Raw genomic sequence first — 24,954 nt, 5'->3', positions numbered from 1 at the left:
AGACCACCAGAGATCGGGTCTGATATTCTGGGACTGATACAAAACAGTGCCCATTGATGTAAATAAATCTGCTTCCAAATCCTGAGATTATTTTCAGTGTTTCTGTTAGCCATTGTATTGCCTACCTCATGATTTTGTTCGCATCTAGTGATTTTACTCTATCAAACTTACTCTGTAGAATAGGGACAACAGCAACACGTGTTTTGGATCCAGTAGGGGCTCATTAGGTAATTATATATTGTCACACTTGTTTGTCAATTGCTTACATGTTAAATTTTTATGCCTTGTCATTTTATGCATTTTTTGTTAAAATGTTGAAAAAATTAATTGATACCATGGAAATACTATTTCTTTGACAGGGCATTTTACTTTTTCTGGAAAGATCTTGTATTCTTGTTTTTCATATGTTGCATTTGGACTCACTAGCCACTGAGATTATTGGTGTTCTTTCTTTGGGCTCTTTGACTTGTTTAATAACAGTGCTAAAGAAAAGTAATGCTAGGGCTTTCCCTAATGAACTGTGATACTGACCAAAATGAGAACTTATGAAATTTAAAATGGGGCTATTTTATGAAATATAAAAATATACATGCCTATTAATAAATTTAAGAAATGTACATGTCTATTAATAAACTATGGGACTCTGATTGCCAGTTAAAAGACAATAGACTGGCAACCATTCTGAAAGCTTGGAAGAAAGGTTTCACTGTGACAGTCTGAACAGATCCCCCACTCTACACTCTTAGGGGAATATTGAGCCTGAACTGCCTCACTTTCCTTTTGGCTCTGATCTTCTGCTTATGAGGAGGAAATTTTAGTGCTCTAGAATATGGACTATTGCCTTTCAGGCTGAGGTTGATGATTGCTGGGAAAGATGTCTCAAAAACGCACCATAAACATGAGAAGAATAGCCTTCTTTTTTCTGACCTCAGTTGTGTCTTTTCTTGTCATTTACCTTTTGGGATGCTTGTTTATGATAAAGGTCAGATAGGAAGAAATCCTGAATCGTCTCAGCCTTCCTCTCTTATCAAGGAACAAAAAACTTTAAGTTGCACTTATAAAAAGTGAGTGTGGGTTGTCATGAAATACAGGAAATTCCTTTCATTGATGTGTAAATCGTGGTTGCTGGACAGTGTGTACAGGTTTTAACCTGTGAGTTTGATGTGTGTTCAGATACAGCAACATAAACATTTTAGAGTAGATCTTGTATAAAACTTAGCCTTGTCTACTAAGATTGTCTAGGTGATTATGTAGGTAGCACAAATTCTTGGGGACTTCTTTGCCCTAAGGCACAGGGAGGGATTTTTCCTGAGCCATTACATGCCGCCATCTCTAGAGGTGATCACTTTTACACGCTGAGAAGTGTCCCAACCACTTCCTACTTGCCCTATGATTTTTCCCTCTTTCAAAGAATGTTAAAGCAGTTGTTCAGATCTCTTGATTCTTGGTTTAATTTGCCAGCAATGCTTTCACCTTGAAGCATGATCATTATACCTAGAACTAATTGTGGTTTGTGCTTTTAGAAATACATATTAGAGTTAGGGGTATGAGCTTCTGGAGAGGGTGAGGGCACCGGTGGTAAAAGTGACTAGTCTGACATAACTTATCTTCTCACTTTGCAGATAAAGTTACCTGCAAGTCACTTCAGGGGACATGTTGAAAGATATAGAAATCAAGTTGGGATTAAACGCATTCTTATTTTTTCTCTTGTGTTTGAGACGGGCAACTCAGGATCAAATTCTCTTACTTCTTTGGAATTTATTCTTAAGCATAGGAAATTGTTCAACCCTTATGTATTCAAAAAGAGATGTTCAATATTTTTGTGCATCTGCAAATGTCCAACTTACACTATAGAGATAAAATAAAATACAGAGGGGGGTACTGATTATGATACTATTTCACAATTTGAATTGTACTGTAAGAGAGAATGAAAATGGTCAGAATTACTTGATATTCAAACTTTGTTTGCCTTGAGAGATAACTGCTACTTGTGCTCGAAATGAAAATGTAAGTCATCATGAAAATCAGATACCTCTGACTTTTAAGACACATTTGGATACATCTGCTGTTACTGAAGCTGAGGTTCTCTTCTCTTATATTTTGTACCCTATGAGTAAGAATTCCTAAGGAAACTTTATCAACGGCTCATCTGCTATTATTAAGCCTGTGGTTCCCTCAATTACCTTCCAGACTCTAAGGGTGAGGCTTCTATACTAGCCATATTTGAAGCCTATGCTGTGCTCTATACATCTCTGTCTGATTGGGTTCAAACCCCTCAAGTACTGTATCCTTTACAGGACATAAATGTAGAATTTGGTGTACCTGTGTTCATGTTTTCTTTTCTCTTAGTGAAGTCAAATAGATCAACAAGATCTGAGAAAGCTCTTAGATGTCCTTCATAGGTATATTTAGGTCTTTATTCCGACCTGTTAACTAGACTGAAAGACAATGTTACGCTTAAATCAAATGCTGACCGCTAATGAAACACAAGGAGCGTTACAAGCTGGCATTACATTTGGAGATAAATTTCATGTGTTATTTTAGAAGATCAGAAGACAGGCAGATAGGAAAATAACCAGTTCCTACTAGAACCCCAGTAGTCCCAACACAAGATTTCCATTGGCTTGCTAACCAGGCAGAAGATCAGAGTAGGAGATATTTATAGACATCTATTCTTGAAGGTCTAGTAAGGATGAAAGATAATCCCTCCAAGTACTTTAAACTGTAAACTATTCATCAAGAAAAAGATGAGAACCCCTCTGCTTTTTTAGATCATTTATGAGAGGTGTTGATGAAACATATATCCTTGACTCTTGATTCAACAGGACAGATTGTTTTAAAAATAAAGAGCAGATCTTTAAAAGACCAAGTTATTAAAAAATCTCCCTCAGATATTAGTAAAAAGTTACAAAAGATGCTCCAGATAGCTCACAATACTTTAGTGAGAATTGCCTTCTCAGTTTTTTTTTTTTTTTTAATAATCAGTGCAAGAAAAAGCCAAGGAGAGTAAACAAAGAGGCTGAGAAAAAGTGGCTGCCTTGGCTTTGGCTTTAAAAGATGTAGACTTCAAATTTGATTCTCAGGAATCCTAGAAGAGATCAATGACTAAATGCACCCATAAAACTGTGGAAAGCAAGCCACCTTCGAAGGGATTGTGAAAAAACATCCATCACACCAGAGGGCCTTCAATCATGCTTTGATTTCAAATGCAAACACTGCGATGCAGACTGCCGCCTGAGACAGAAGTCTTCTCAGCTGGTGCAGCAAGACTGAAGGGCCACAGAGCATGCTCTGCCCTCTCCTGCTGACCAGGCTGTGTTCTACAAGGCGAAGTCCCAGATAATCGTTACTGTAGAGGGGAAAGAAACCAGCCTATGGTCAGACCCTGGCATGTGTCTCTTGGTCTTTTTTTTCAACCCTGGCTTTTCTTCCAGCTGCCATACTTAAGTAAAAGTTATCATTAGAGAGGAGGTACCTCACTGTTTCTTACAACTCCTAGTCTGTAACTGGGACTTCTTTCTCATCAACTATCCCTTTTATTTTTTTATTTTTTATTTTTTTTTTTTATTTAAGAGGAAAAAGAGAAAAACACAAAACAAGACAAAGCAGTGTAAGGTTACACATAATACAGAACTACAAAAAAAAAAATAAACATAACAGTAAGAAATCACCTGTTAATAGATTACATAATATCATCTTGGAAATAGTTGCTCAAATCACAGTATCAAAGAATACAAAGTAGACATTCAAACGGAGAGACTGCAAACAGCTGTGTTCAATGATCCAAAAACATTAATATAGTCAGCTATTTAACATCCCTAAACATACTTGTTGTTATATCCGTTAGAGCTCTTTTTTTTTTCCCTCCCTCTCTTTTTTATAACAAAATTTACACATTTTGGATTTTATTACTCCTCAGTTCTCATTACTCTCTTGGGGGGGAGATAATAAAGTCAAATATGGCAAAACAAAGCTGTAAGTCCAAACCAAGGATAGACATAGCACATGATGTAGTTGAAGCTATAGTATATGAAGTTTTATCCAAACTATCCCTTTTAAATTATGCCTGAAAGTTCAGTTCCCCTCCTGAGAATTGATATCCATGGGTGATAGCCCATTTGATTCTTGACTGAGAATATTTGGGTTGCATATGAACAAGGGACCCTTCTAAGATTGTAAAAGAGCAAAGAGGAGGCCTATGAATAGCTTTTTTGCAACTGTGCCAGTTGATTATCTTAACTTCTTTTTGGTATCCTCTATAGTGAATTATTGCCACATAGGAGGGAATAGGAGGTGATAGTAAAAGTTCATCTCTCTCCTTATGATACTTCATGGAAAATTCATTGGCTATCACAGAATTTCTTTCTTTTCCTATGACTGCATAGGCATGTTACACTAACAACACACACTTTAAGTTGGTATAAATATTTACTTTTTGCCCTTCACTGAATGGTAAAGCCCTGGTCAGACCTATGTGTTCTGATAGCTGAGCACTAGTTCCAGGGGAAAGTGGGAAACTTTCAAGAGTCTCATGTAGAGTCACCACAGAACACCCTGTTTGTCTTGTTCCATTCTCCATGAAGGAATTGCCATCACAGAAGAGAGCCAAATCAGGGTCAGTAAGGGTTGTGTGTAACAAGTTTTTCCGCCTGTGTTGTTTGGAGAATTATGTATTTAAAGTCATATTTCTCAACTTGAATTTTCTCCTTTTCTGTTAGAATAGTGGCAGGAATATGTCTTTATTTCAATGGCGGATCCTTCTAGAAATAGAACCTGGATTTAAGAAGTCAATGGTCCAATATTTACTGGTTCCCTTTGAAATAAAGAAGCCCTGCCACGGATTTCTCTCAACCTGGCAAGTGCAAGGTGGTACGTTCAATCTCTGGTACAAAAAATAAAATAAAGAAGTCCTATAACATTGTGAGGTATATACACAGTGAGATCTTTGACTAACATTAGCTTGGATGTATATATTAGCCTCTGTATGGATGTATGTATTAGCCTCTGTAGTACACTTATAATATTATATCTTTCTGAAGTAGTATTTTTATCATTTTGAAAAAAATGCCTAAAGTTAGCTTGGATGCCTCTGGTGTCAGGACAGCTATGGCAGCCTCAACGTCAAGGCACGCAGACATCTCTTTGCTACAATTCATAACTCAGATATCCTATAGGATGTTGAACAGATCCTCAACCTCCTTATATAAGCACTCCCAAAGCCATGCCTGCTTTCAGCAACATGTGATTTGAAACAGTGTCCTATTGGTAAGTTCAGTGCTAAGGCATTCAGAAGTGCTATTTTTTTAAGCTTCTGGGATGCAATTTGGTAATCAGGTTGCCAGGTTAATAAAGGGTATCTGCCTCTTGGGCTCCTTGTACAAGTGGACAGAGGGACCATGCCATCTCACCACACCCTGATTCTGAAAGCTGAAAAAAGCCTGTAATATCTAGGAACCTTCTTACCTGTTTTAGAGTTTTGGGTTATGGTAAGGAAAATGTTTTGGTTGTCTCTTCCCCTCGACTTTGGGTTCTTTGATATGATAATGCCCAAGTATTTTACCTCAAATCTCCAAGTTTGTGCCTTAGATCTAGAGAAATTATACTCTACAATTTGTGTGTGTATCCATATATATATATATATATATATATATATATATATATATATATATAATTTTGAAAAACCAATCTTTGGTAAAATTGTAGGAGACAGGAAAAGGTAGACCCTGTGAAGACTGGAAGGGATCTAGGGCAGAGTGCAGAAAAATGTGGAGATTGATGGGAGAAAAAATGATCAAGATGCATTATTTATATGTATGAACTCAAGATTAATGTGGTTATTATGTACCTCAAATATATAATAATAACGAAAGTTTTTAAAAATCTCTTTGTGATGAATTTTAATTGCTAGATATTTCAGTTTGCTCATTCTAGCAATATGGAGGAGCTTTTTTCTATTCAATTTATTTCAGAAAGTCAGTGCATTTAAACTGAATCTTTCACACACAGTATTGCTATTTAAGTATTTTAGTTTTTTATAACAGAATTTAATGTAAACATTGATTGTTGGATTTAGTTTTATTCTTGTTTTGGTTTTATCATCTTTCTCTTTTTTGATTTCTGTTCATGTCTTTCTAATGTTTACTATCAAAATTCCATTTTAATGAATTAATTTGCATTTTCTGTACCTCTAGGTGTTGCATTAACCATCCATAAATTTTTACAATAAACTTAGTTTCCTGAAAAACTATGTTTTTTTAAATTCTGAACATACTTATCATGGTTGCATCAAATCTCTAATATCTTCAACATGTAGTGATTGAAGGTACGTCCATAATTATCCTTTGAATGATGGTATATATCTGAAACCTATGAATAGAATATATGTTAATATATGGGTATGGATGTCTATGTATCTTTACTGAGAGAAGTTTGCATTAGTAGTATCTAGCTTAGTGCTATAAGTATCAACTTTAGTGAAAGAATTCAAGATAACAGTTTTAGTATCAGATTTTTAAAAGTTTACTGTTTAATGATAAGTGCTAATGCACCAATTTTTATTTCCACAGTGGAAACAGTGGCACGCTTAAAAATTATAAAATGTGATTGTTTGATACAAGTGCATATTTATATGTTTGTTATTACTATTTAAATGAGAAAACCAGTATTTTAGATTATTTCATTACTGGTATTTCATAAAACTATTAATATTACAACCCAAAGGCGATTTAAATAGAAGAAAAATGGATGTATATTTTTTAGTATTTCACACAAAATCACTTTAAAAAAAAGTACAGTCAATCTAGACAGTTTTTATATTTGAATCATACTCTGCCAAACTTGAGTTTCAGATTTGTACACAACTGACTCAAAATAATGATATTGGTAACAACAACTTCATGCTTTATGGCACTTGTGCAAAAAAAGAGAAGCAGGATCGATGCTCTTTCATAAGATCTCAGGCCCTGCAGACTTCCTTCAAAGGGGTTTTTGTCCTCAGTGTCAACAGTAAAGGAGAGAGAGAAGGGTAGCAAAAGCCTACTGTTTTATTACAGGGTTTATGAAAGTGATTCAGTGAGGCAGAAAACCTCATTGCCGGGCTATGATACAGGTCCTGTAATAGTCCAGCAAGAAAAAGTGAATTTCAAAGTTATTTTCAAAGGACGGATTAAAACTACAAGAACAAACTTGGAAAGTCAGGTCAAATCTAGGCTTGTGCTCATAAAATTTAACAAATATGGGGAAGTGAAAGAAAATTCATATGTTGTTAGTTTTACTAACTAAACATCTAATCATATTCTGTTTATGGCAATACTAGCAAAAGAAATATTTTTAATACATAAAAGCCTGCTGTTTGACTTAGAAAAAGTAGACATTTTAAAAATAAAATAAGCATTTATAGTTTTATTTTTCCATGAGATTGTATATATGTGGAAGAATATATATATATGTGTATTTGTGTATGCTTTATTGTGCTTCCTGTCTGCATCTTGAGTATACAAAAATTAGTCTCAAAATAAACACAAACACGTATATTTAGGATGTAACATATTGATGTTATTTTTTATTCTCAGTCTAAAATCCAAAATTTCAAATATATTTTGAAATTCATTATGAATAAAACCATATATAAAAATGCCAGGCTAGCAATCTGATATGAAAATAATTTGTTGAAATTCAATTCTCTTTAGAATGAATGTTCATGATATTCAAACACTGCTATTCCTTTTGCTATTTTCATTCAGATGTGGCATGACATGACCTTTTGTAAAAGTTGGGATTAATTGTTTTCACCCATTACTTGTAATGGTTTTATTCTGGGCTGTTTGATTTTATTGTCTGTGATGGTATGAACAGCTATTTTGGAGAAAACAAGGCATCATAATAGCTAGTGCTGATTTAATATCTTCTTGTTTTGAAGTCCTATCAAGCTTTTGTTCTTCTGTTTCCATTGGTCTTAACATGTTGTATCTTATTGGATTCTATTATATGTGATAGCATAAGCAAAAACTTTTATAGACAAGGAGGTAAAATAGAAACCATTGTTCATTTTCTTTTAGTTGGTTCTAAATACCCTGTAATACTTTCATTCTCTTGAATGGTTTTACATTGTCTTGATATGTTTGATGCTACAGTATACGAAGTTATATTCGAAAATTTTAAGGAAAGAGACACTATGGTAACTACTATTAAGTTGGATATCTTGTGGTGAAACACTATATTGCTTAAATTATTATGTTCTGACCTGTGCTGTTGTGTTGTTAATGTCCTCTTTTACCTCAATCTCCTTTTGTTATTATTATTATTTTTTTATCTTTTAAATTAAGGGAAAAATAAATTAAAAATAGCAGGATGTGTTATAGTAACCCACTTTGATTTCCTATTAACTTGATTTGAAACCCTGTATTGCTCTCACCATCTTGTTTTGACTGATTTTACTCTGTTCTATTTTGCTTGATAGTATCAAGTTTGAGGATATAGGCAACTAATGTTGCTAATGTTTCAGTTTTATTTGTTTCTTTCTGTACTATTTTTTTCAATTTTATTATAACTGATGGTACAGACAATTCTTTTTAAGATACCAAGAGGCATTACGGTAACCATTGTTGATCACCTAGTATTCTGTTTTTACACCATGTACTATGTCCATCTCTTTGATTTGACTGACTCTGTTTTCTTTTGTCACATTTGGTTTTATTCTTCTCAAAAAAAAAAAAAGTACTAAGAACTGTGGGGGTAATAAAACCAAAAATGTGTAATTGTCATTGTAAAAATGAGAGGAAAAGAAAGTGCTCTAAAGGATATAACTGCATGTATATTTAAGTGTATAAGATAGATAACCATATTAATGATTTTTTTTGGATCATTGATGACAATATGTATAAGGGTACAAGTAATACAGAATTTCAAAAAAAGGTAAGAAATCACTACTTAATAGATTACATATTGTCATCTTAGAAATAGTTGTTCAGGTTACAGGATTAAAGCATACAAAGTGGACATTCAAACAGTGAGACTGCAAACAGTTGTGTTCAATGATCCAACAAAAACTTAGTAATATGCTCATCTATCTTAACACACCTAAACACACTTGCAGTTGTATCCTTTAGAGCACTTTTTTTTCCTCTCTTTTTTACAACAAAATTTACACATTATGGGTTTTATTACTCCCATAGTTCTTATTACTTTCTTTTGAAAGAGAATAAAGCCAAACATGACAAAACAAAGCTGTCAGTCAAAACAAAGGATAGACATAGCACATGATGTAAAAACAGAATACAAGGTTATCAACAATGGTTACCATAATGCCTCTTGCTTCCTTAAAAAGAATTGCCTATATCATTAGGTATAATAAAATTGAACAAAACAGTACAGAACAAGACCAATAAATTGTAAACATTAGAAATATTACAAGACTTCAAAAGAAGATAATAGTCAAACCAGAATGGGCATCATAGTGAATCTTTTTGCCTTCAAAGTAGTTGCGTATAGCCTCAAACATGATACTATCAAACAGAACAAAACAGAATAAAATCAGTCAAAACAAGATAGTGGGAGTAATATATGGCTGCAAATCAAGTTAATAGGAAATAAAAAAAGTTACTATGATACATCCTGCTTTTTTGATTTTTCCCTTAATTAAAAAATAATAATGAAAAATATTTTTTTATGAAAAAGGGGGTGATTGAGATAAAAGAGTACTTAACAACATAGCAATACAGGTCAAAGCATGACAATTTCAGCAACCTAGTGCTAGAATAAATGTTTTAAAAGGTTGAAGAATGAGCAGGTTTTATTTACAGAAAGTAATACTTTTAGATGTTGGTATATTTTTAACTCTCTTCTGACATTTCAACTATTGCTGCCATGTATTTTAACATATATGGGAAGTTCATATAATATATATATATATATATATATATATATATATATATATATATATCTTAAAAATTAAGTAGTTAAACAAATATGTATATATTTGTTATATATAATATATATATTTATATGTTATATATATAAATATATAAATGTTATATATATTTGGTATATATATGTTTAAAGACTTAATTTTTAAGAGATTAATATAAAATAAAAGAGGTTTTATACTTCTTTATACTTCTAAAATTGTTTCTTCTGCTGGTATTCATTTATCTGTGCTATTATGCTGCTATGTTCAGCATAACTTTTCCTCTTCATGAAATAATTTTGACATTTTTGTACAATATTTCTGCTTGATTGCATCAGTGCTTTTATGTCTGAATTTGTATGATATGTTTCACCTCTTTCATGACTGAGAATGTCTTAATTTTGTCATTGTGTTAGAAACTTTTTTATTTAAAGAACTTCGTTTTATATTCTTTTCATTTAAAGTGTTTTATATGAAAAATTTACTGTCAAATTTATCTGTACATATGTTCCCTACCACTGACTGCTTTTAAGAAATGTGCTTGTGTGTGCATGTGTGTTTGTGTGTATGTGCAGATATTTGATAAAGCACTACTTTCAATATTTTATGACATGTTTAAAGTGCTTAACATAAAATCAATATACTTAGTAAACCATATTGCTCTTCTGCAATTAGAGATCTTTAAATTATTAAAGATTGAATAGATTGAAAATCCCTACATAGTCCTGTCTAGAAAATATGTGAAAAATGCTAACCTAACTTTAACCAAATGTGTCAGTAGAGGTAAGGACTTATGTTAGTCTGCTTAAAATAAAAATATTCTTAAATTCTTTTCCTATACATTGTTTTTATGATTACTTGGAATGTAGTCTCTCTCTCTGTCTCTCTGTCTCTCTCTCGCTCTCTCTCTCTTTCCTTTCATTTAATTCTAGTTAAAATTGTTCATTTTATGAAAGGTTCTCGAGTAACAATAATAATCCTTACCTATTCAAGACTGGTTTATAATATAAATAATATTATATAAACTTTAGTTATACTAACTCTTGCCATTTGTTTTTATTTTCCTATTTTTCAATGAAATAATTAAGAAAGAAAGCTATTAGATATGTAATCCAAAATCATAGTAGATTGTATTAATTGTTATTGTGACAATCTTTCTTTACTGTAGTTTATGTTCAAATGTACCATTAAAGCCTCATGAACATATTTGTGTGGCATTTGGGAGGTGACTGATTGAAAGAAGTTTGAAAGAGTGATACATAAGTGATATCTAAATGAGATTTGGGAGGTGAAGCCTAGATGGGGAAGGTTTATCACTGGAGATGTAGCTTGAAAGAACTATCCCTCTTGCTTCTCCCTTGATTTTTCTCCTAGCTTCCTTCTGTTATGCCACAAACTGTTATTCCTCCACCATATACCTCTGCTATGTTGTGTTGCCTTCGGGCCATCTGACTGTGGACTGAAACTTCTACAAACTGTAATCAACCTTTCCACCTTCAAACCATGGGTGTCTGTTGTTGTTTTGTAGCAACAGAAGTCAAATCCTCAATTCATAGGCTTGACAATCCTCAATTCCTAGGATTATATTTCAATATCTGTTTTCTTTCATTTTGTAAATTCTAAGACCCTTGAATGAATGAAATGTCCTTTATTCATGTTTCTACAAATGATATACCTCAAATTTGAAATTCTATGTAATATTAGGCTATGTTAAATAGAAATTTTAAAAACCTATTTTCAATTCTGAATTTTTCAGTGTCATTCTGAGTTTTTCTTATTTCAAAGATTTGGTAAAAGATTGTCTAAACATCAAATTAGTACAAATTATCTTATTATTCATGAAATTGTTCTTGCATAACAATGTGGAAATCTTAGTTTTCTAAATGTATAAATCACCGGGGATAACAAAAACATTATTATATCAGATTGCACAATAGTCAGAATCTAGAAGCATCCTATGTAGATCAGTTAAAATTGGACTCTAAAGCAACTTTAGAAATTTTATGAGTCAGTTCTGTTATTGGGACATTATTATGGAGTCAAAACTTGCTTAGGGAAAGTTATAAAGTCATACAAAAATGGTATGGAGTTGGGAGACATGGGAGACACATATTTCTTTATGTTATCCTGAAAATTGAAACTACATCCAGGACAATATTGAGGTTAACATCCTATTTTTTTTTCTGATAGTAAGGATCCAACTTTCCCATAATCCTAGTGCCGTGTTCAATTCTTATAATTGTAATGCTCCAAGTCACTGAAAATATATGAGAGTTGGTTTCTGGCCTTCTTATTTATTGCTATAGCTCTAGTGCTTTTTATTTATTTTTAAATTAAAACAACATGATTGTCTTACACAGTAGTTTAGTTTTTAAACATATTTAAGTAAGTTAGATATTCCTATTGTTTATATCTTATTATATTATTTGTGTTCATATGTCTTAGATTTCAGGGATGTAGCAATAATTAATAAATGTGTTCAACTGTCAGTATTATAAAATAAATTATAAGGCATTGTTAGTAGAGGATGAATATATCAGCTACCAGAAGCATGAGTACATGAAGCTCAGTTCCAAAGTCAAGAAAGGCAGACAATTAGCCAGGACTAATCATTGTTATCTGTAAATGTAGGTTAAAAGAAAATGTATACTTAAGAACTTTATTTCTAAAATACCTTCAGCAAAATGTCCCTAATGAAGGATTATCTGTAGGCATGGTAGCTGGGTATCTATAGATTTATGAAGCATGGATTACTGGAAAATTTAATATAAACCATAGAACTCTCTAATATATAAACAGATGTGTTTGAATAGACACACCCTTTTGTTCTTTTTCTTTTTAATCCCTAGTCCTTTCAGAAGGGAAGAAGCATTCAAAGGAATGTAGGTGAATTGCAAATAAAAGATGAGACATATTACACATGGGTACAAATTCTTGATGGTGAATGTGGTCATTATGTATGGCAAAAATGTACCAATTAAATTAATTTTTAAAAAGGAAAAGAAAACACACACTCCTGCTATAAACTCATATGGAGACTTCACCAAATATTCTGAAGAGGTCATTTCTCTTATGATCACATAGGGGATGCTTGATATATCAGATATTTTCCTGCTTCTTCTGCTTATATAACACTGTATTTCAAATTATTACATTTGATTTGGGAAAATGTTTGGTTTTTATTTTCTGATTTGAAAATTCAATTATTTGTGCTGTGCCAACTGCCAGGTACTACAATGTAAAATAATATGATAATTGTTCTCAAGAAAAAAAAATGGGAACATATACTTAGAAAAATATATACACTCAGAAAAATATAAATTTAGAAAAATATATTATGCTGATATTCCCTGGACATCAGTAAACAAAGATGGGTGTGATAATATTTTTGTCATCATATAAAAGGTATAAAATAAGAAAAAATTAAGGTTTGACACAAAAACAAAGAATATATTTATGCTCCATTCCTGATTACTTATGACAAATTTCTTACATATTTGAATAAATAAAAACATTACATTAAAATAAACAATTTCTAAATTGATATTAGAAATTCTATTGAAAGATCTCAGGAAAGAAATGGAAAGTGGTTGAATAATGAGTGAAATAACAGTGTGAAATCACTTTTATAATCTGTCCTTTCAGTTACAAATAAAATTTAAAACATTGCATTTATTCCCTGCATACTTGTGATTTAACTCATACAATTGATTGGTTATCATAAATAAATTATATGATTTTCCCACACGACATTATATTTCTATATGTTAGCCACTGCTTTCTAAGAAGACTGAAAAAACTGGGATAAAATTATTCCTATTCAGTTAGAATAATAATTTCATTAATAAGCTTACTGCCTGGCAGCTAAGATGTTCTTTTTCATTGGTTGATTTCTTCGATGCTTACTCTCTCAAAAGGGATAGGGCATGTGCAAAATGAGTTGGTAGAATACATAATTTTGGCATTATGTTTAAATATAATTAAAGAAGAGAAACTAATGCTATAAGTGCTTGAAACCCACAGTGTCTTAATGCCTGGGGATGTACAGTCTATGGCGGGCAAAAGCTTTCCACAGCTTAAGTCATATCTTTTGGTAGAAAAGAACTGATGGATTAATGTGGTATAAATCCATCAAGTTAACATCAAGATCTTAAAAATCAATTCTCCACTTTATTCAGACATAGCAGGATTCTCTAAATGCACAGGCAATGTGTTGGAAAGTACGCATTCCTGGCAAGATGAGAAGCATTGCATTCTGTTCTGACTACAGACAGATCATAGGAAAAGAAAAGTTTTTGAATCAGTAAATAAAAGGACACAAATAAGTAGAACTGAGAGGAAAATGGATTACCTAGTATTTGTAAGCTTTCCCTAAAAGATACACAATAACTAAAGTATAACACAATGCCTGATGATGCCATCTGATTAAATAAATAAGACCTGCTCTTGTTACCCACCAATCCTTTGTGTGGAAGAGGTGGTAATGGGACTCCGTTTGTGCAGAATACATTACTGTGTATGCTGACTTTTTAAAACTTTTATTTCTGTAGACATCTATTCATGTTAGAAGTGAAACAATCAGAGAAACTTCAGATATTACATGCAGCCTGGAGAAGAATTAAATTGCAAAATATGTCTCATTTTGTCTATTTGCCAGAGAGATATATTTATCTACAGATTTTTTTTTTTGGTAATATCAACCAATTAACCTATTCTAAACTAATTGAAAGTATTTACCTAAGCATTGGCTTTACTACTTATCATTGACTAAAGATTTAAATTACTTTTTAAGAATAAATGAAGGTGCTGGTGTTATTTAGAATGTAAACTAATAAAATAATTTTGTTTTCTAAGTTTTTGATTTGTACATCTCAAGGTAACATAGCATACCCTCCCTTCTCTTTCTGTTCCTGTTGCCCTGTCTCCTCCCTTTCTCTTTCCTGTCTGCTTTCTTTCTTTTCTTCCTTCCCTCCACCCATCCCTCATTCTTTCCTTCCTGACTCCCTCCCCTCCTTCCTTCCGGCCTTCCTCACCTGCCTCTCTTGTCTTTCTTTCTTAAAACCACATTACCACTAGGCTTTAATATTCTGAGTTGCCAACATGAATCTAAAAATCTTTATTTCTAATAATATGCGATGCATGGATATCAATTAAATTTCTAATTTTAACAACAGAATAAATGAAACAGATTAAGTGCAACTAACTATTTCAGAATAAGTAGAATAGTTATTAGTAATTTATTTAGTGGGAAAAGTTCATTTTAATTATACTTTTCAAAGCCTGTGATGATCAGAGGGAAAAACCCTATTGTGTCACAGTCACATCTCATTTCCGTCCAAATATATTATTTCTCATAGTTTTATGGTGTTGATTATTGCTCCCAACCATTTTTCCTATGCATCCCTATATAAGAAAAGTAATATTAATATCACCATGCTTGGTCCAGGGGTCTCACTGGGAGGTACTTTTGATAAACATACCTACTAAATTAAGAAAGAAAATCTTGATATATACTGAAGAAATTTTAATGCTGCTAAATGTACAGTGAAATTCAAAATAAATTTTTAAGAGAAGAGTACTATTGGCATATATCATGACTGGCACTTTTTTAGTGCAACAAATGAAAATATTCTGTAGAGTAATTTTTGGCATGTGATATGTTACTCTAGCTAAGAATTTAACATAGCTTAATCAATGCTCTTTCCTGAACATGCAAACTGACTTTTACTGTCTGGATTACAGTACATAAGTTTTCTACATGATTCTACTCCATTTTCTTTGTAAAAGTGGAGATACATCTTAATTTTATTACTATGAATGCAACCTTTAATTTTTCAGATCCATTTTAATCTAAGAATTTTGATGGTAAAAGTAAATTTCAGTCATTTATTTAATTCAGCAATTACCTTACGTATCTTTGTTCTAATATAATACAAATGTGTCTGAAATCTGAGTTTTGAAAGCTAACCATCATTTAGTATTGTTTTGACTTCTAGATTTTAGTACTTTTTGAGTTCTAGAGGTGAGTATATGCATTTCAAATTGTGTGCATTAGTCACTATGCTGTTGCTGAGATGAAATGCCCAACACTTTCAGTTTCAATAAGAAAAGGGGTATTCTACTTTACAGTTTCAGTGGATCCAGGTAAAATCTGGCTCTCTTTAAGTCAGAAACACCACTGCAGAGGAAAACTGTACTGTACTCAGCAGTCAGCAATCAAAGAGAGAGAATATAGCCTTCCCCCTCACACCTGCAGTGGTGGTCTGCCCCTTCAGATCAGGCTCATCTGGGGACAGTTTAGATCAAAGCCATAACAGTGTGCACATGTGTGTGGCTGTGCTGTTGTTTTGTTGTTGTTGATGTTGTTGTCATCATTGAGTACTTACTTTTTATAAAATCCAGGAAGACTTGTCTTACACTTATGAGTCTATACAAAATGCACTACCTAATTACCAATGAATCATTCCTCAGAGATGGAGCTCCTGATACAATGGGAAGGTCAGGCTATCTAGAGAATGCTTAGTCTAATCTTTTAAGTAGTAGTCTCTAATATTAATATTTGGTGTTCAAGGGATTCATGCATTATGTTAGATAATGTATATAACAATGTTTAATATTTTACAGCTCCATCATGATCCCACATTAATTTATTTTACTACCAGCATCTTATTACATTCTTGTTACTATAATGATAGTAATAAAATAGATTTGTTAAAATAAGTTTCTCTTTTAAAATCTAACTAGATGTGCTATAAGCAACAGAGAATATTCAAATGTAGAGTGTAAGTTTTCCTGTTTAATGACCTACCTGTTTAACAACTGTTCAGAGTAGGACCTGATGCTCAGATTTATGACTTATATGTTTTACATAGTTCTGTAAATCTTGTTTACAGAAATGTAGCATCTTTTTTGTATAGTGCACCTTCTTTACTCAGTACTATAATATTTACTCATTGTCCTGCAGAGTAGAGTACTATAGTTTTATGCTTGTTATATACTATAAGAGTTCATTTAAGTGTTATGCAAATTACAGCAAGGTCGTTAGGATGGAGTAGGATTTGATTATTTCTTTGTTCCTAATACAACTCCTCATGTATTGACTGACCAATTCATATATTCACAGAACTGGAACTCAGTTGTTAAATGAAAAATGCCTGTATTGATGATCAATAATGTATTACTTGACAGTTGATAATGTGCTTCTTTCATCGTAATGCTTGTTTTTACAAAAATAACAAATGTTTCTCCTTTGATTTCTAAGTTAAAATAAAACTTTGAAAATCTCAAGAGTGGTTCTAAAGGAAGACAAATACAATAGGGCATGCAAAGAAGTATTATAGTCTTTACTGATGGTAAAAGATTGGCAAAGGGAATTTTAAATGTGTTAAATCAAATAAAATATGGAGTCCAACTAATTTCTGCTTTCAACATTTTCTTCCCATTTTCTTCAGTTCCCTCACTGATAGAGGCAGCTGTCTTGTTTCTTTTTATAAAGAGTGTTGTGACTGTTGGTTATTTTCAGTGAAAAGTGATTTGACATTGATTTGCTTTAATATGACCTTTATCTTTCTGAATGACATGAGGAAATAATCCTTGTATCTCCTCACTTTGCAGTAGTATTAAGCAGGATTCAAGTGCCAATATATTGCTCAATTTATTTCAAATCTAATTAAACTAATAGATTAATTCATTACAATAATCATTTCATTTTACAGGACAATCAGGAAACTGAAGTATGCTTTCAGAGGAGCTTACTCAGTAATATGACTGTAGCTTTAATATGTCTTCTGTGCATGGTACTAATGAAGAAATGAAGCCTGCAGTTAAGATGACAGGAGCAAGAACATTTAAAATAGGGTTCTAGAAATCCTAAAAATTATGAAAAGATCATATCCTTTCACATGACATGCATAAAACTTTCTTCTTTTTAAAATGTTTCACTTGTATACTTTTGTGATGCATAATAAACATTGTAATACATATAAATAAATTTTTGAGAAATTGATACATGTATGGATTGCATCTTAATTCTTCTTATATCTTCATATCAATGATAATTTAAAGCAAACAATTATGTTGGGAATGAGGGTATAGTGAATGCAAAAAGAATATTCAAATGTCTAAGTTACTAGTTGTAGAAGGACCTTGGGTTTGGACCTGGAATAGAAATGGAGACAGAATTAGGAATCTCTAGGAGCTGTCTTTCTAGGTTTAACCTACCTACTCTGTTTATTGGTTGTACTCTAACAGTGTGTGTATAAACAGCACTCAGCTTCACTTGCTAAGACAAATATATAGCATCTTTCATAATTAATATTAATCCATAAATATTTTAAATGAATAGAACCACAAAAGTTTATTGTATCTTATAGCCTCTAAAATTGTTTATTGAAAATTTAATTCTGAGAGAGGAAAGTGAAGTAATCTAGGATAAAAAAAGAAAATAAAATCTCAAAAAATTCTGCTTTTAGGGTTGGGGATTTAGCCCAGCAGCATAAGCACCTGCCTTGCAAGCAAGACGGTCGTGATTTCGATCCCTGGTACCGATAAAAAGTTAAAATTTTTTTTTAAAAAAAGTTAAAAAAAATTCTGCTTTTTTTGGTAAGTTCCATTGTTAAGTGCAATTTTGGAAAATGTTTTTCTCTCATGAACACAAGGTTATTTGTGACAAAATGTCTTAGTACACCTATAAAGTTTTTATTATTTTAATATATAAATTTTAATATGTTTTTGAAAAATACTGACTATATTAGGCAACTTACTTTTTTTTTTTCTGGTGTCTCCTTTTCAAAGACTTTCCATTTCAAGTATATTAATGTAGTTCTAAGAGTCTATATTTTTTAATTTGTTGTGTTGATCTACATATTCAGGCTGCAATAACAAAATACCACAAACTGAGTTGCTTATAAACATAGACATTTAGACTTTATGATCCTTAATGCTGAGAATTCCAAGGCCAAGGAACTAACAGGTTTGGTAGCAGTGATGTCACCAGAAAAGGTTTGAGGAAGGTCAGGAAATGGGTACCTCAATCAGCCTGCTAAGTAAGTTCTTAACTCATGTCACTAAAAAGAACTTCAGGACACATCAGTGTGAGGTAAAGGCAGACTTATTAGGAAGAGTCAGAAAGAAGTAGAGCAAAGTAAAAGGACTCCAGTTTGAGAAGCTAGACTGGGAACTAGCTTTTGAAGGAATTTATACAGGACTGCTCACAAAAGAATAGATCAGCTTTTAGAAATTATCTGAGGTGGGCTAGGATGGACATGATCATTAGCTCAATTTCTGTTTCATAGCTTTAGAAGAATCCTTATGGCTTGAAGGGTAAATTTTTTCTTTGAGGTGGGTATTACTTGAATTTCTCTCATGGGATAATTTTTCCCACTTATAGAGAAGTGATCTTATCATGGGGGAGTCTTATCATGGAATCTTTAAGGTGCTTTATGCCTTGAAACTTCTAGGTGCTGTTTCAGAGACAAATAAAAAAGGAAATTGTGAAAACCAGCAATTAGATATCACTGATTATCCTAAAATTACTTTAGTACTTTCCTCTTGATGTTTGGCCTCAGTCTTGAAGTGGGACATTTAGGGCTAGTAATTTTACAGTACAGGGGCTGGGGATTTAACTCAGCGGCATAAGTGCCTGCCTTGTGAGCAGGCAGTCGTGAGTTCGATCCCCGGTACCGATAAAAAGGAAAAAGACCAAAAAACAATTTTTTACAATACAAATACTCCTTAAGTGATTATTGTGCTCATGTGAACAGCTGAGTAAGACTCTGAACCAGAAGTTTAAGATACTAAGACAGATATAAAATTGAATGTCTCCTTTCTACACACTTTTATTAATTCTTTCTTCTATCATACTTCATCTTACTTTGTATTCTGTCTTACTTTATCTTCTGTCTTACTTCACTGATGGTTCACATTCTCAATGATGGCAACTTCCCCATTTCAGGTGATATTAAGGCCAAGCCAGTTTTCTAGGGTCCTAATTAGAGATCACTAATTCCATTCTTTAGAGTGCTGAAAGATTTCATCACCACTCAAAAGGCTCCATGTATTTACTGTACCATTATCTTATGACTTGAGATTTATACATGTAAATTTAAGGGAAGAACTAACATTTCTTTTAGAGAATGAAATTCTCTATACCCTCCACGTGCTTTACTTCCTAGTCACCTTGATATAGTCAGCATTTTGTGTTGTTGCTCAAGATTCAAATTTAATGAAAGGTAATATTGAAAACTATTAAAAGAAAAATCTTTCAATGGAGAAATCATCTCTACAATAAATAGAGAAAGAGAACATTTGTTTTGGGGAATAACAAATATGTAAGAATATGACAAGTATCACAGGCAATTCATTAAAAGACTGAAAATTTCAGCCCCTTGTATCGTCAAGCAGAGATGTGTTCTTTCAAAGTAAAAACAAAATAATAAGAACAACAACAAAATTAGTTCATTAGAAAGAGGACTTGAGAACAATATGTGCTATGCTTAGCTCAGACTAAATCTACTTGTTAACTGAAGTAACTACCTGGTGCAGCTTACTGGCATTATCTGGAAGAAAAAGGAGTTATCTCATATTTTTGCAACAGGAGATAGTTTTGCAACTTAGAGTAAGCCCGGGAAAGTTTTTATACTTTCACAGAATCTGGGAGTTGAGCTCTCTCTTCTCATTTGTATTTCAGAGAAAGTTTCAGGTCTTTGAGAAAGATATCCCTGGATCATAAAATTGACAAAAGGTCAATAGAATCTTATAATGATTTATGTACATTTTAAGAGGAGAAAGCACTGTTTCCTGAAATAAAGCTCAAAGGAAAAGATAAATAGAGATGCATATTTCATTATTTTCAGCAGAGAAAATTAAGTTTCGTATTATAAATTTGCATTTATCCTTAACATGTAAACAGGATAATCGTGTGGTTGTGGTTTTTTAAAAAACTTTTTTGTGATGATTTGCCACAAATTTTTATAGAAACTTTTTTCTGTAATCTCTTGCTGTGTGGTTTTAAGTTTTATTTCCATTTTTCTTGCTTGTCTTTGTGCAAGACTTTGAAAAAATATTTTAACAAATTCACATAGTTTCATATTTAAAATGTACCCTTATTTCATATTTATACCCAGTTAATCTTTGATGTTTGATTTTATCATGGTGACAAAAGAGGTAATTTTAAAAGTCCAATTGAAAACTCAGTATTGCACAGTATTTGTTTAGAGTCACATTAATCACAGTTCATGTCAAAAGTCTAGATGCTAACAATTTTTCTGAATAATGAGTGTCCTCTAGGGTTATCAATTATTAAAACAAATTTAAAGAGTAGTTTATGCTATTACCATATTGAGTAATTTCATGTTATGCATTTTAGAATGAAAAGTGAAAGAGTTAATATTTGTAGTTACTTTTCTAAACATTGAAAGAGTTAATATTTGTAATTACTTTTTCTAAACATTATCATTGATTACACATATACATCAAAATTATCTTTGATATAAGAGTAACATGACTAGAGAGCTACCTTCTCTTCAGTGCTTATTGCACACTTTCAACTGTAAGTAGTATTTACTGATGCCTGATGCTAAAGTATAAACAGAGACCTTGATCAAGAACTATGGAAAACTTATATAACCATTTCTTTAAATAGAAATTAAGAGAAATGTACATGAACTATGTCATGTAATTATGAAAAGTATACTATATTTTAAAATGCATATTTATTAAATAAATCAGATATTATTCTTGAGTATAAAAATACTCAAGATGAAATAACAAGATGTATGTCAGAATTACAATGAACATTACATGCAAAACTACATCCTAAATACCCTATTTCTTGCTAGATTATATTTGATAAGTAAATTATTTAACTTGACAATATAAAATAAATGTTTTTATTAATTTAGTACAATTAAAAAAATTCCTCGGTTTCTGATAAGACTTTGGTGAGAGAGAGAAGCAAAGAATGGAAAAAGGGGTCTTTGTTGCAGGGATGGGAGCCCTGCAGGAGAAACACAGGCACCCTCTGGTGAGAACAAAGACGTGGAAGTACTTTTATTAGGCCTGACTGGGGAAGGAGTTTGGGAGGTGAGCAAAATGATACATTGACAGCTGATCTGAAGGAGCATCTGTGTGGGCAAAACCAGACACAGAAAGCTTATTTGGGGGGCGAGGGGTGGAGAGCTTTGTGGAGTCTTGGAATTGGAAATGGCTCTGATTATATGCAAAAAGGGAAGGGGGTTATTTTTGGAACTAGAAGGAGAACAGAGAAGTTACTCTTGGAGAGATAAGGTGCTTCTCTGGGCTTGCTACCAAGTTGGGTGGATGTCATGTTAGAGATTGCTAAACACCAGGCTGGCAAATCTATCAGTTTTGTTCTTAGTTATGTCATTTTACTAATATTTCTCAGTGGGAAGCACTACAGAACACATAATTCCATTAATAATTTATATTCAAAAGAAATTGATCTCTGCTTATCCAAAATAATAACAGTGACTCTTGATCTTCAATTTCTTTTAATTGCATTTTACATCTTTTTTTTTTTTTTTTTTGGACCAACAGCATTTACTCTCGATCTTAAAGTTTACACAATTTTTATAATTTCAAATGTGTCATTTTTATTTTTGTTTATTTTAAATGTATCTATAAATTAATTTCTTCAAACCACGTTATTAATATTCCTTGGGTTCAATATTCTATGAATTGTTTAGTATACACACCTCCTTTTTAACTATATCCCCTGTAAAATAATTATTATAGTTTCCTCAGTTGTTTCACAATTTAAGATACAAAATTTGGTGTGCTCTCAAATAAAAATTTTCTATTTCTCTAGTAAGTTTATGCCTAGTTTTAGCATCCTAGTAAATTATGAAATAGATTTCACAGTGGCTTGTCTTTGCATTGTAGAAATACTAAAAACATATTTCATGGACAATGTGTGGATGTATCAGTTTAGTTTTACTGTGTAAGAAAGCCGCCCACAATTTAATGATTTCAAATAGTAACCATTTATTATAGCTTATCAATGCATTAGTTAGGAGTTCTGAAGATCCAAACCAGCTTTAGCTGTTTTTTCAGTTCAACTAATTAATGGATCCAATTAGTGGCAGAATAGTGGGTCACATATGAACTCCTTTGTATATTTTGTGATCAGTATCAATACGCTGGAGTAGCAGGGTTGGATGAGCAACATATTTCGCTTGCATCACAGGTTTTTTTCAGCTTGTTTCCATGGTGGCAACAGAAGCTGAGTATGAAAATACAATATGTAGTTTTTCTGCAGGCTGCATTTTATTAGCAAAGTAAAATCATAGCTCTCATCTAATGTATAAACTTCTACTTGATAAGAAAATCTCCAAGTAAAGAGTCGTGAAGATGAATGATTTCAGTCATTTTTGAAGAAATCTATGAGCTAACCTGAGACATCTTCTAATAATGATTGTCATTTTACTTCTCAAGAATGATGATAGAAAATTTATTCTTAATAGGAAATTGTGATCAAATAAATAAATTTGAATCAATGCCAAATTATCATATTAACTAGATTGAGTGATTGTTTTGAAATTTTATAAATTTTGAAGCAGAAATTCCTATAAATAAGTCAATTTTATTTCTGCTGGAAAGATATGGTTACATATTTTTTCAAATATGTATTAAAATATATCTTTTATTACTAAGTACAATTCACTCCTAATCTTTAATGTTTAATTGTCCCCTGAAGAAAAAAAATAAAACCTTATATGATTAAGATTGGAATCATATTTTTTGTCCAAAGAATTAACAATGAATTTCTGGGTTTCTATGGATCAAGTAATATGATAACCTTATTTTGTACTGCTTCAATAAGATATCAAGTAATACAGATCTCAAACACATAGCTTTTAATATATTTATGTATTTTTGATTGACTTAGTATCTAATTTTATAATAGATGGTTTACTTAAGGTTTTATTCCTATATAGAAACATTCCAAAGTATTTTTATGATGAATAATCTTTTTGTTCAGGATTAAAATGAAATGTCATTATAAGTATTTTAAATTCATAAGCTCATATTGTAAATTGCAACACAAAAACTTCAAATTTAGTAGTTTATGGAATTATGTGTGGCATTAATAGGAAAATGAAAAGATCTAGGTGTACAGGGCCAGCCTATGAGCTTGCACCTAACCAAGGGGGAATGAAGGGGATAAACAAAGAGACACAGACTAGGTTAAAATGGAGGGAATAGGAGGCTCTTGTCTCCTTTCAACAAAGAGCTGCAAGTAAGTGGCTCACATTGGCTTTGTGCACTTGGACATGGGCACAAGCATTGAGAGTGAAACAGGATTCATCTCTCTCCCATCATCCATGCACATGTCTGAGTAAATGACAATCTCAGCTATATTAATTTTCCTAGAACACATCACCAGGCTCCCTTGCCGCCTTTCTCCCTAGTGTTCACAGAAAAAGCCATTTAGGCTTTAATCTGCCTAACTGGTTTCCCGCATCTGGAAAACACAATTGTGAGTAAAGTTAATTAGTCACCAAGCTTACATACTGTATTTCTTTCACTTGAGCAAGAAAATGAACAAACAGAATAATGAAGGATGGATAAAAGGAGTCAAGGGGATAAAACTCTTGCAAAAGAGAAAGTGTCCAGGAGACTGAGGGCTAGGGAGGAGGGGAAGGGTAAGTAAGGACAATTTAAGATATGATGTGTGCAGGAATCTAATAATGTTATACTATGGAATAAACCTGAGATAACAACATTGCTAACATAAGAGAAGAAATGGAGAGGGGATTTGGAGTTAGATGAAGTGAGAGAGAGCTAAACCAGGAACAAGCTGTATCATGTACAGGTATCTACTCCATTAGATGAAAGTAAACATCATGCACTGCAACATGTACTAATAAAACAAAACAACAATAAAAATCCCAGTTGTAATGATAAACTTAATTAAGTTTATTGGTACCGTTTTAGTACACATAATTATCACATTCTTCATAGCGAATTTGTTCCTGTACACGATGTATCCTGATTCCTCTTTTTCCCCTATTTCCTTCCTCTTCCTTCAG

This window comes from Cavia porcellus, unplaced genomic scaffold, assembly GCF_034190915.1.
Source record: "Cavia porcellus strain 051 isolate PalLab524CR breed Dunkin Hartley unplaced genomic scaffold, mCavPor4.1 scaffold_15, whole genome shotgun sequence".
Classification (NCBI taxonomy): domain Eukaryota; kingdom Metazoa; phylum Chordata; class Mammalia; order Rodentia; family Caviidae; genus Cavia; species Cavia porcellus.
Note: the sequence above shows the minus strand (reverse complement) of the source record.